The following is an 11,407-nucleotide window of genomic DNA, read 5'->3' on the forward strand; positions in this document are numbered from 1 at the left end:
CATGTGGAGACCTGTCCTGAGACGCACTGCTCACTGCGGGGGCTCTCCTCAGTCTACCAAGGGCCCAACGGCAAGGACGAAACGCACGCTCCCGGTTTCTATGAGTGTGGCCCAGCGAGAGACGGGAGGAAAGCACGACAGCTTTTCGGAGCACCTACTACGTGCCTGATATCACTGCTGCTGCTGCTAAGTCGATTCAGTCGTGTCCGACTCTGTACGACCCCACAGACGGCAGCCCACCAGGCTCCCCCGTCCCTGGGATTCTCCAGGCAAGAGTGCTGGAGTGGGGTGCCACTTCCTTCTCCAATGCATGAAAGTGAAAGTGAAGTCACAGTAGGCAGCATTTAATCCTTAAATCCATTCCTTCTGAGTAGGTGCAACATTAGCTCCAGCAATGCAGACAGGGGGGAAAAAAGGAGCCTCAGTTTACTCAACTTGTTCCAAGCCACCTAGTTGGAAAAAATGTACCTGGGGTTCTAACTCAGGCTTCTCTGACTCTAAAACCACAGCCTTCCTTCTGCACCAGACTGCCCTTCAAAATAGTTTCCTGAAAGACAAAGTCAACAGAAGAGAATTATAAAGAGTGACAGGAGACCAGCTAGTCATCCAAAGGAACAAACGGCTTACATCAGCATGCTGGATCTCTAGTAACTTACGTATAAAACCACTAATTCTGAAACAGGGCTTCCCTTGTAGCTCAGTCAGTAAAGAATCTGCCTGCAGTGCAGGAGACCCAGGTTCGATCCCTGGGTTGGGAAGATCCCCAGGAGAAGGAAATGGCAACCCACTCCAGTATCCTTGCCTGGAAAACCTCATGGACAGAGGAGCCTGGTGGGCTGCAGTCCATGGGTCGCAAAGAGTCGGGCATGACTGAGCGACTAACGCTAACACTGATTCCTAAACATGTGATTGACGTTTCAGTATTACAGAAATTTCTGACCTAGCTCCACCCAGACAGCAACACGACAGTTCCTTTGGAACTTGAACACACTTTCGCCTTATAAATTTTACCAACATAATAATCATACTGATTAAAAATAACAAGGATAATTTTACAATCTTTAACGTAAAAATTTTTCTACTGAAGCCTAACATGCAGATACAAAACTGCACACAAATCATAATGAAGCAGCTCCATGCATTTTCACTCAGTGAACACACACACACAAACCGCACCCCCTCAGAGCGCCACCGGCACCTGGAAGCCCCCCGACGCCCCTCAGGGCCGCCTCTCCCCTGCTGCCCTGCCTTCCACGCTCAGGGATTCCTTCTGCTTGTTTCTCAGCTGTATGTTAGTACAGTTTTCCTGGCTCTGGCTTCTCTGCTCACAGTTGTGATAACCATGAGCAGCGAGTGCATTTTCACTCCTGTGCAGTGTTCCAGCACATGACTGTGGCACTACTTACTTATCCATTCTACAGCCGATGAGCATTTAGATTATTTCTAGTTTGGAGTGCTAATGACTGGCATTCCTCTGAGCATTCCTGCCCAGAGCTTAAGGTGGTATAACATGATTTTCCAACTTTACTATGGTGTGAAAGGGATATGCATTCAGTAGAAACTGCACTTCTGTTTGTGAATTCTGAACTCTTCCCAGGCTAGCAGTATACATTTATGATCCTCTCATGATGCCGGGCAGTGGCATCTGGCTACCTCCCAGTCAGTCACATGATCTACTGTTACAATCATTACTGTTACAGTTAAACAATTAAACTGCTAAAATTATTCTGTTTCTCACTTTCAATATAGTAGTCAATGAATTACTGGACATATTCAATAATTATAAAATAGACTTCCATTACACGATTTTGCCCAACTGCAGGCTAGTGTCAGTGTTCTGAGCATATTTAAGGTAAACAAGGTAAGCTTCGGTCTTTGGTAGGTTAGGTGTATCATGCGCATTTTTAATGGCACCCCACTCCAGTGTTCTTGCCTGGAAAATCCCATGGACAGAGGAGCCTGGTGGGCTGCCGTCTATGGGGTCACACAGAGTCGGACACGACTGAAGCGACTTAGGAGCAGCGCACTTTTATGTATATTTTCAACTTATGAATAACCCCATCATAAATCAAGGAAGATCCATATGTGCCTTCTAATGCAATGCTATCTTTTCTTCACTTGAAAATTTTCCTACTTTAAAAAACTATCTTTTATCTCTTCAGAAAAGAGCCATGTTATACATTTAGAACTTCCCTGACGGCCACTGTTGAGAATCTGCCTGCCAGTGCAGCGGACATGGGTTTGATCCTGAGCACGGGAAGACCCCACATGCTGCGCGGCAACTGAGCCAAGTGCCCCAACTACTGAGCCGGCACTCCAGGGCCTGGTAGCTGCGACTGCTGAAGCCTGTGCGCCTGGAGCCCGCGCTCCCTAGCCAGAGAAGCCGCTGGGAGGACAAGGCCACATACCCAGAGAGTGGCCTCACCTCGCTGTGATTAGAGAAAGCCCATGCACAGGAACAAAGACTCAGTGCAGCCAAAAATAATACATTCTTAAAAAAGTTAAGTTTTAAAAAATCTGTACTGTAAAGCCTTTGACTGTGTGGATCACAACAAACTGTGGATAATTCTGAAAGAGATGGGAATACCAGACCACTTGACCTGCCTCCTGAGACATCTGTATGCAGGTCAAGAAGCAACCATTAGAACTGGACACAGAACAACAGACTGGTTCCAAGTCAGGAAAGGGGTACGTCAAGGCTGTATATTGTCACCCTGCTTATTTAACTTATATGCAGAGCACATCATGAGAAACGCTGGGCGGGATGAGGCACAAGCTGGAATCAAGATTGCCGGGAGAAATATCAATAACCTCAGATATGCAGATGACACCACCCTTACAGCAGAAAGCAAAGAGGAACTAAAGAGCCTCTTGATGAAAGTCAAAGAGGAGAGTGAAAAAGTTGGCTTCAAGCTCAACATTCAGAAAACGAAGATCACGGCATCTGTTCCCATCACCTCATGGCAAATAGATGGGCAAACAGTGGAAACAGTGTCAGACTGTTTTGGGGGGCTCCAAAATCACTGCAGATGGTGACTGCAGCCATGAAATTAAAAGACGCTTGCTCCTTGGAAGAAAAGTTATGACCAACCTAGACAGCACATTCAAAAGCAGAGACATTACTTTGCTGACCAAGGTCCATCTAGTCAAAGCTATGGTTTTTCCAGTAGTCGTGTATGGATGTAAGAGTTGGACCCTAAAGAAAGCTGAGTGCTGAAAATTGATGCTTTTGAACTGTGGTGTTGGAGAAGACTCTTGAGAGTCCCTTGGACAGCAAGGAGATCAAACCAGTCCATCCTAAAGGAGATGAGTCTTGAGTATTCACTGGAAGGACTGATGTTGAAGCTGAAACTCCAATACTTCAGCCACCTGATGTGAAGAGCTGACTCACTGGAAAAGACCCTGAAGCTGGGAAAGATTGGGGGCGGGAGGAGAAGGGGATGACAGAGGATGAGATGGTTGCATGGCATCACTGACTCAATGGAATGAGTTTGACTGGGCTCTGGGAGTTGGTGATGGACAGGGAGGCCTGGTGTGCTGCAGTCCATGGGGTTACAAAGAGTCAGACACGACTGAGCGACTGAACTGATAAACATATTCTTTTCAGCAAAAGGCTGACATGCACTTTGAGACATCTGCTTTTAACCTTGGTAAAAGGTGATTTTTCAATAATTCTAGGCTTATTCACCTAATCAACCTAGTAGAAGTATGCATTATTCCAAAAGTGATGGAGCAGGGGATGAGAGGCAATGAGGGCACTACAAATGACGTTTCTAAAATGTTCGACAAATGCTACACAATCAGATACACTATATAATAACCACCACCAGGGGAGACACATCCTGAAACCTCATGGAATTAACTTCCTAAGAGCCATCCAATCTCAGCCGGCTATCTTTCTCAGTGGAGACCTACCTGGCACACAGAGGCAGGCGGTTACTGGAGAACATGAACAAAAAACGTCAGGTGTCGCCCAGGAAAACCATGCCGCCTCAGATCTGCTCTCCGGCCCAGCAGCCTCTCACTTCTCTCCCCGCTCTTCGGATACCACTCACTCCGTTTTCCAAGCCTCAACACCTTGTCTCACACGTTCCGCTAATCCAAGCAGGAGAGAATGATAGCCTCTTCTATCGTTGGCATGAAATTCCTCCCTACTGACTTCACTAACACTTCAAGGAATTAGAATCTTCAGCATTATTTGTCCATAATATTAGGATAAAAGGTTTCACCTCCTTTTATGGACTTTTGTTGTCATTTAGTCACTCAGTCACGTTCAACTCTTCTGCAACCCATGGACTGTAGTCTGCCAGGCTTCTCTGTCCATGGGATTTCCCAGGCAAGAATAAATGGAGTGGGTTGCCAATTCCTCCATCAGGGACTGAACCCACATTTCTTGGCCTGGCAGACGAGTTTTTTACCACTGACAGCCATGAGGGAAGCCCTCCTACTATGGACTTCAAGGCCTCTTATTACAGTGAAGCAGGTAATTTTTATTGTCCCTAAAAAGCACACTTTGCCTCAGGCTGGCTGTCATGATTACAGGCTCCTTGGAGCCCGTGGGTAATCAGAAAGATACTTGAGTATCTGAACCAGTCTCTTCCTTTCCCATCCTAATTCCCTCCCACCCCTCTGCTCCCAGACCCCAGATGCTGGGATAGAAAGCTGCTCTTTCTGTCCCCTAAGAGTGTCCTAAGCCAATGACCTAATCTGGGCTTTCAAGTCCTCTATCCACTCTCCCACCATCACTGTGACTTACTAGCTGAGTGTTCCCAGGGAGACTTGGCTTTGGGTACAGAGTCCCTGCTGCTTACACTCAAGCACTCAGGATACCTGAAGAAAGGATGGAAAGCAGGAAGCAGCTGTCCCTGACAAGGGCTATGGGGAGAGAATGGCAGGGTTGGGTCACACAGAGAATCTCAGCCCCCAGGCCGAGTATGCTGAGGCAAGAGAAACTGCAACAGGTAAGGAAGAGCCTATCTTCTCAATGCGTGACAGATTCGGTTAAAGGTGATAATCGTACCCGGAGGAAAAAAAGTCTACAGTAAGTTCCCTATAACGAGCAACAAAGTGAGAAGAGGAAACTAACCTCCGACAGAGGACTTCTGCAGCAGGTGGGAGGCTAGCCTTGATGAGCTGTAGCACGGATCCTTCCCAGGTTTTTCCCATGCAGTTCTGTTTAAGGGGGACTAGCATCTGCTCCACGGATGCTCTGGGACTAAAGGAGCACACGGCACAAAAGAAAGAGGACTCAAGGGTAAAAATTCCGAGAGAGTCCTGGAAATGCAGAGACATTCAGGGAGCAAGACATGCGGGCCAGCGCTCAGTGCCACGGCTTCAGGAGCCACAGGCACAACCGCCGTGCTCCCTGTGCCGCCCAGGGAGCAAGAGGCCCCTGTCCCGACCCCAGTCTCAGTGCTGGCTCCCCGCCTCCCCATCTTACATGCGGGGAATCTCCCCACTTAAAGTTCCAGAGACAGGAGTAACTTGACTTCCTGGAGACAATCACTAAAACTTCCCAGAAGCCCTCATAAACTGGGGTTATCACAAAGTTTTTCCTCTTTCTGAAAGGCATGTTTATGACAACAAAACTTAAAGGTCACCGTAAATAAAACTGCCAAAAGCAACAAATAATTTAATAATACATATATATACACACACACACACACACAGATATAGTTAGTTTTTCCACTAAACTATGAGTTCTTTGGTTACCCTAAGGAGTTCAAGGATCAAAAGTGCTGGATTGAAAAATAATACCAAAAAATTCTTAAACAGGACAGAAAAAAAAAAATCCAAAAATAAGTGAATAAAAGGGTGACTGTTCTAAAAATATTGTAACATTTGCAATATCTGTATTATATAAAATAAGTCAACAGAAATGTTCCATTTACCAGACTCTTAAGCAGAAGCTTGATATATACCTGACAAATGCGCTTGTGACGTTGGTAAAGCAATTACAAGGTGATTTTCAATAACTCTATTGCATGATTCATCTTTGAAAAGGTAACTATTTTAAATTAATTGCTACAAAGACTGAATTGCCAACTCTCTGCAAGCTCACTAAGTCTTCTTCTTTGTCCTTTGATCCTCTGTGATAAGAATAAGACCAGCATTTTTTATTTCAAGAAAAATCACACTGTGCTCTAATCCTCCAGTTAAAGTAAATGGCAAGAATACATACGCTGTTTACTAGAGTTCCATTCGGAGAAGGCAATGGCACCCCACTCCAGTACTCTTGCCTGGAAAATCCCATGGACGGAGGAGCCTGGTAGACCGCAGTCCATGGGGTCGCTAAGAGTCGGACACGACTGAGCGACTTCACTTTCACTTTTCACTTTCATGCATTGGAGGAGGAAATGGCAACCCACTCCAGTGTTCTTGCCTGGAGAATCCCAAGGACGAGGGAGCCTGGTGGGCTGCTGTCTATGGAGTCGCACAGAGTCGGACTCGACTGAAGCGACTTAGCAGCAGCAGCAGAGTTCCATTCGCACTAACTTACATGCAGTTTACTTATGATACAATTATCTATTTATCTCAAAAAAATAAAAAACCATAAACAAACACATTAGGTGGGTAAAAAAGGATTCCCCTCAGGTTCCTTACACATATTATGGACTTCCCAGGTGGCACAGGGGTAAAGAATCTGCCTGCCAATTCAGGAGACAAGAGACATGGGTTCAATCCCTGGATAGGGAAGAACCCCTGGAATAGAAAACCACAACCCACTCCAGTATTCCTGCCTGGAAAATTCCACAGACAGAGGAGCTTGGTGGGCTACAGTCCACACGGTCGCAAAAAGTTGGACACGACTGATGCATGCACACCATGTCTGCAGACAATGCCACACTCTGAGAAACCACTTCCTAACTCACCCAAATACTGTAACAGATACTTATTTTACTGCCAACACTGCTTCTTAACCGCTAAACAAATCCACATAAAAACACACCAGTAATGAGCAGCAGCTTATCAGAGATATCAAAAGTATCAACAATTCAATCACTCAACAAGCAGTCACTGAGCCACTATGCTAAGTGCTGGAAATACAATGATGTGCAAAATTATTCCTGCTCGCATAAGGTAAAGGGAATCTTACTGATGGTAAAGGTATCCGTCAAACGATCACATTTACGGAATGTAATTATGCAGAGAGAAATGTTATAAAGGAAAAGAACACAGTGTAAAGAAAAAGGAGTTGATCTAGACTGGTATGGGGGATCAGAATGGGACTCCCTAAGGAAGTGAGGCTTATGCTGACATCTGCAGGACTTGGGTGGGGGGTGAGGGGGCCGGCACGGGCGAGCAACAGCAAATGTGGGTTTTAAGCAAGAGGGAAGAGCATCTGAAAGGGCCTGGGGTAAAGGTAAGCCAACCCTTCAAGGAAGCTGAAAGCAGGCCGGTGTGTTTCGTGCACGAGCTTGGAATACAGGCATAAGAAAATGATGAAAAGTCTTAGAAACGTTTGAAAATAGGGAGGAGGAAAAGGACCTCTAGCATTATGTCCTGGTAGGGCTTGAGCACCATAATGCCTGTAAGAGAATTTTATAAATTGTAAAGCACTGCACAGTTTTGTTAATAGTATGAGTCCCACTACTTCTCTTTCTAAATACACTTTTGGCCTGGATGCCAAGTGACCAGCTGAAAGCATAAGAGCCAAAATTAGTTCCCCAGAGTTCTAGTCCAGTGTTTTGCCCTACACCACATTGTCTAAAAATTTCACTGTTTGCCTCACTTAACCATCTAATGTCTTTTCCAGACAGCTAGTTCTTCATGACAATAACTCCAACTGTGAGCACTTACTACACACTTTTCTAAGCTCCTTATTTACATTTAACTCATTTAATCCTGAATTCTAGAAGGAAAGTTCTATTCACTGTTCAGATGAAGACACTGAGGCTCAAAACAGTTAACTTAGCCAAAGTCACAGGGCTCGTAAATCCTGGCACTGTTAACCCCAACCCTAGCTTCTGCCTACATCTGTGGCTAAGTATGTACGTAGAGATACACTGAGGAGGGAGAGGACAGAACGCAGGTGTCTGGAATTACAATCATATACTTGCCACCCACCAATGTCTAACTCATCTAGCACCTGGGTAATAGTGGGGCTCAGCAAGTATCTGAGGAATTGAAGGGATGACAAAGGATTTTAATGTGGAAGTAAAGTGATTTTCTGATGCTTTCCCACCAAGTCATGTATTCAACAGCTATGCATTACATGGCTTTATTTTCCTTGACTCTCGCTGATGACTCTTCTCCATTACCTTTATCATATTTCACAGACTGCAGCTCGGAGGTAGAGGGGGGAACCGATGGAGCAATGAACTAGCGGCCAGCCTCACTGCACACCAAACGCCCTCCCTCCTGGGGCTCTGCACTTTTCCCTCTCTCACGCTACTCCTTCCTTGGTTTCTTCTATTCAATCACCTTCTCACAGAGGCCTTCCCTGACCACTCAATGGCAGTTTTCTCAGGCCTGCAACACTTCACTCCCACCCCCAATTCTAGAAGAGCAGGGGCCTGGTCTACCTGGTTCTCTGAATGTATTCCAGGACCCTGGGCTGATCGAATACATATTTAACCAACGAATGAAAAGACAATACTCCGGATTCCCCTCTGTTCTCTGAAGCCCTGCATACCCGTAAGCTTTCCACTCCAGGTGGCTCCACACTCCATTTTCAACCATAACAACACTTCTGCAGGACTCGAGGTTTGCAAAGTAGCCTGGACTCCATTTTCTGAGTTGAGCACCTCACACGAACTGAGAAGGGAGGTCCGGCCTGGTAAGAACGCCCATCCTCCCATTTTAGGGTCGATGAAATTGAGCCTCAGGAAGGGGATTCGCCCGCAGCCGCGCCGACAACACGGGCAGGAGCCCTAAGAGGTGTCGCTTCCACAACGCCCTATCCCACGAGCCGACGGCCCTGGGTTCAGGATGCTTCATCACTTTTATTACTATTGTTCAGCAGCACTCATTCCGGACCCGCTCCAGGCGGAGGACGCGCCCCTGCCCTCGCCGCGTCCCCGCGCGTCCCACGCGCCCCCGGCCGCGCCCCGCCCCCAGGCCTCAGGCCCCGCCCCCAGGCCCCCGCGCCGCGCCCGGGTCTCTGCTCCCGCCCCGCCAAGGGCTCCCGCGCCACGCGGGGACCACCCCCTGCCAGCAGAGCCCAATCAGCAGAGGCCCAGGGGGCGGGGCCGCGAGGCCCCGTCCCTCCTATCTGGGCGCCAATTGACCCCCTCAGCTGTCACTCATAAGGTCGCACTCGCACACCCGCCTTCCTCCCTTTCCTCCAACCCTCCCCTTCAGGGGGGGGAAAAAAAACAGAAACGGCGGTTGGGCCACGGCGGTCGCCAACGGCGGACGGGAAGCGGAGGGGAGAGGAGCTGGGGAGCGAGGGAAGGAGGGCTCTGGGAGGAGCAGGCGATGGAGGAGGAGGAGGGGAGCCCGGCCCAGCCGGAGCCGTCGCCGCCGAGGACAAAATGGCGGCGCTGGCGGAGGGCCAACTGTGAGGCGGGGCCGCGGTGTCCCCCCTCCGCCCCCACCCTCGCGCCGGCCGGGCCGGTCAGGGGGAGCCCGCTCGCCTCGCCGGCCGCGGGCGGGGAGGGGAGGGGAGCGGCCCGGCCCACTATGCAAAGCGGCCGGCGCCACCGCCCCGTGGCAAAGGTAAAAGGGTCGGGTTCAGCCGCCGCCGCAGCCGCGGCGCCTCCATGTCCGCGCGCCAGGCCCGCCCCCTCCGCCGCCGGCCCGAGCCCGCCCCGGCCCTTTTTTTTTTTTCCCCCTTCAATTTTTACCTCAGGATTTGGCGCCAAAGCGGCCTCGAAGCAGGTCCCGTGTCTGCGGCGGGTCGGCCCCCGGCGCGGAGGGCAGGGCGCGGGGGGGAGGCCGGCTTCCCGACGTCGGCGTTTGGCGGGAGCCCCCGGGCCGCTTAGGCTCGCGGGGCAGCTGGCGAGAGACGGGACGCCGGGGTGGGAGCTGGACGGCGGGGGCGGGCCCGGAGGCGCCGCCGGGGTCGCGGGGAAGGAGGGGTTTGTTATTGTTTTTGTCAGTGAAAGGTCAGAGTTCGTGACCCCGGTGCCGCCGCCGCCGCCGCCGCCCGCGCGCTGGGAGGAGGAGGGCGAATGTTCTTCTTCCTCTTCCCAGCGCCAGCCTCGCCGCGGCCGCGGGGGGCGGGCGAGCACGCGATTGGCTGAGGCGCGCGCGCGCGCCGGAACGCGCCGTCCGCGCCGCTCCGGCAGGCCCCTCCGCGGCCGCGGCCCGGGCGGCGCCTCCGGTCTCCTCCGGGGTCTCCGTCCGGGCTCGGCCGCGCCGCCATACGGCCACCACGGAGCTTAAATGCCGAGGTCCTCGGGGCGAGGGGTTGGCTGGTCGTCGTCAAAAGCCGGGAGCGCCGGCCTCCCCGTCATTCGGGGTGGCTCGCCCGCGAGCTCCTCGAGGCCGGGTGGGCACCGTGTTCTCGCCGTAACGTCCCCCACCCGGGCCTCCGCCGAGCCCAGCCGAAGCCTCTGTGCTAGTGGACTGAAGAAGTGATGGCGGCGGAGCGCCCGGAGGGCGGAAGTGGGTGGTTTGTTGGGTGGGCGTTGACCTGTTCGTGCCCTCGGTCCGGATGATCCGAGGATGCACCACCTTCTGGGAGTATCAGGTAACGTGTTGAAGCCCTCCCAAGCCTGTCACTGTCTTTTCTGAAATATATGCCCCAAGTCTTACGTCCAGAGTCTCCTCGCGATTTGAAACTGAACAACAGTGCTTCCGTTCAGTTCAGTCGCTCAGTAGTGTCCGACTCTTGGCGACCCCATGGACTGCAGCACGCCAGGCCTCCCTGTACATCACCAACTCCCGGAGCTTGCTCACACTCATGTCCATCGAGTCGGTGATGCCATCCAACCGTCTCATCCTCTGACGTCCCCTTCTCCTCCTGCCTTCAGTCTTTCCCATCATCGGGGTCTTTCCCAGTGAGTCAGTTCTCATCAGGTGGCCAAAGGATTGGAGCTTCAGCTTCAGCATCAATCAGTCCTACCAATGAAGTGCAACAATGCTTAAGTGTATACAAAGAAACTCCTTGTAGAGTTGCTTACGTATACAAATAGTTGATTCTCTTGATCCTATGAATCTTGGGTTGTAGGTATTCACTAGATATTTCTCTTAGTGATGATTTGACTTGCTTTGCATGGTGCGGACTGCCGTTTTATTTGAGACGCCCTGAATTGCATAGGCCAGACCGCTTGATGACCGTGCTTTTGATAGGCCCAAGATCCGCTGCTAATTGATTTTTTTCCTGAACTTTAATTGTTTATTATTAATAAATTCTGACTCAAAAATGGATGATTTAACCATTTTTTTTTTTTTTTAACCAGTAGCCATTTAGCTTTTATCAGTGTGACCTCAACTTTGAGTATTTTCTCCATAATCTTGT

General features: G+C 50.1%; 1 protein-coding gene across 6 annotated transcripts in view; it reads right to left on the bottom strand.

Annotated features, from left to right (window-relative positions):
- The window catches only part of NR2C2 (nuclear receptor subfamily 2 group C member 2), a 114,961-nt gene extending 105,035 nt beyond the window's left edge, over nucleotides 1-9,926 (bottom strand). For 2 of the 6 annotated variants that reach the window (XR_011563087.1, XM_070776950.1), the window contains exon 1: nucleotides 9,789-9,926. The gene's annotated coding sequence lies outside the window, so the exon portion shown is untranslated. Of the gene's footprint in view, nucleotides 1-8,635; nucleotides 9,002-9,788 lie in introns of those variants that run through there. The other 4 variants (XM_019984333.2, XM_019984332.2, XM_070776953.1 and 1 more) reach the window with 3 other exon arrangements.
- Nucleotides 9,927-11,407: the final 1,481 nt, after the last annotated feature.

Source organism: Bos indicus, chromosome 22 (assembly GCF_029378745.1).
Source record: "Bos indicus isolate NIAB-ARS_2022 breed Sahiwal x Tharparkar chromosome 22, NIAB-ARS_B.indTharparkar_mat_pri_1.0, whole genome shotgun sequence".
NCBI lineage: Eukaryota > Metazoa > Chordata > Mammalia > Artiodactyla > Bovidae > Bos > Bos indicus.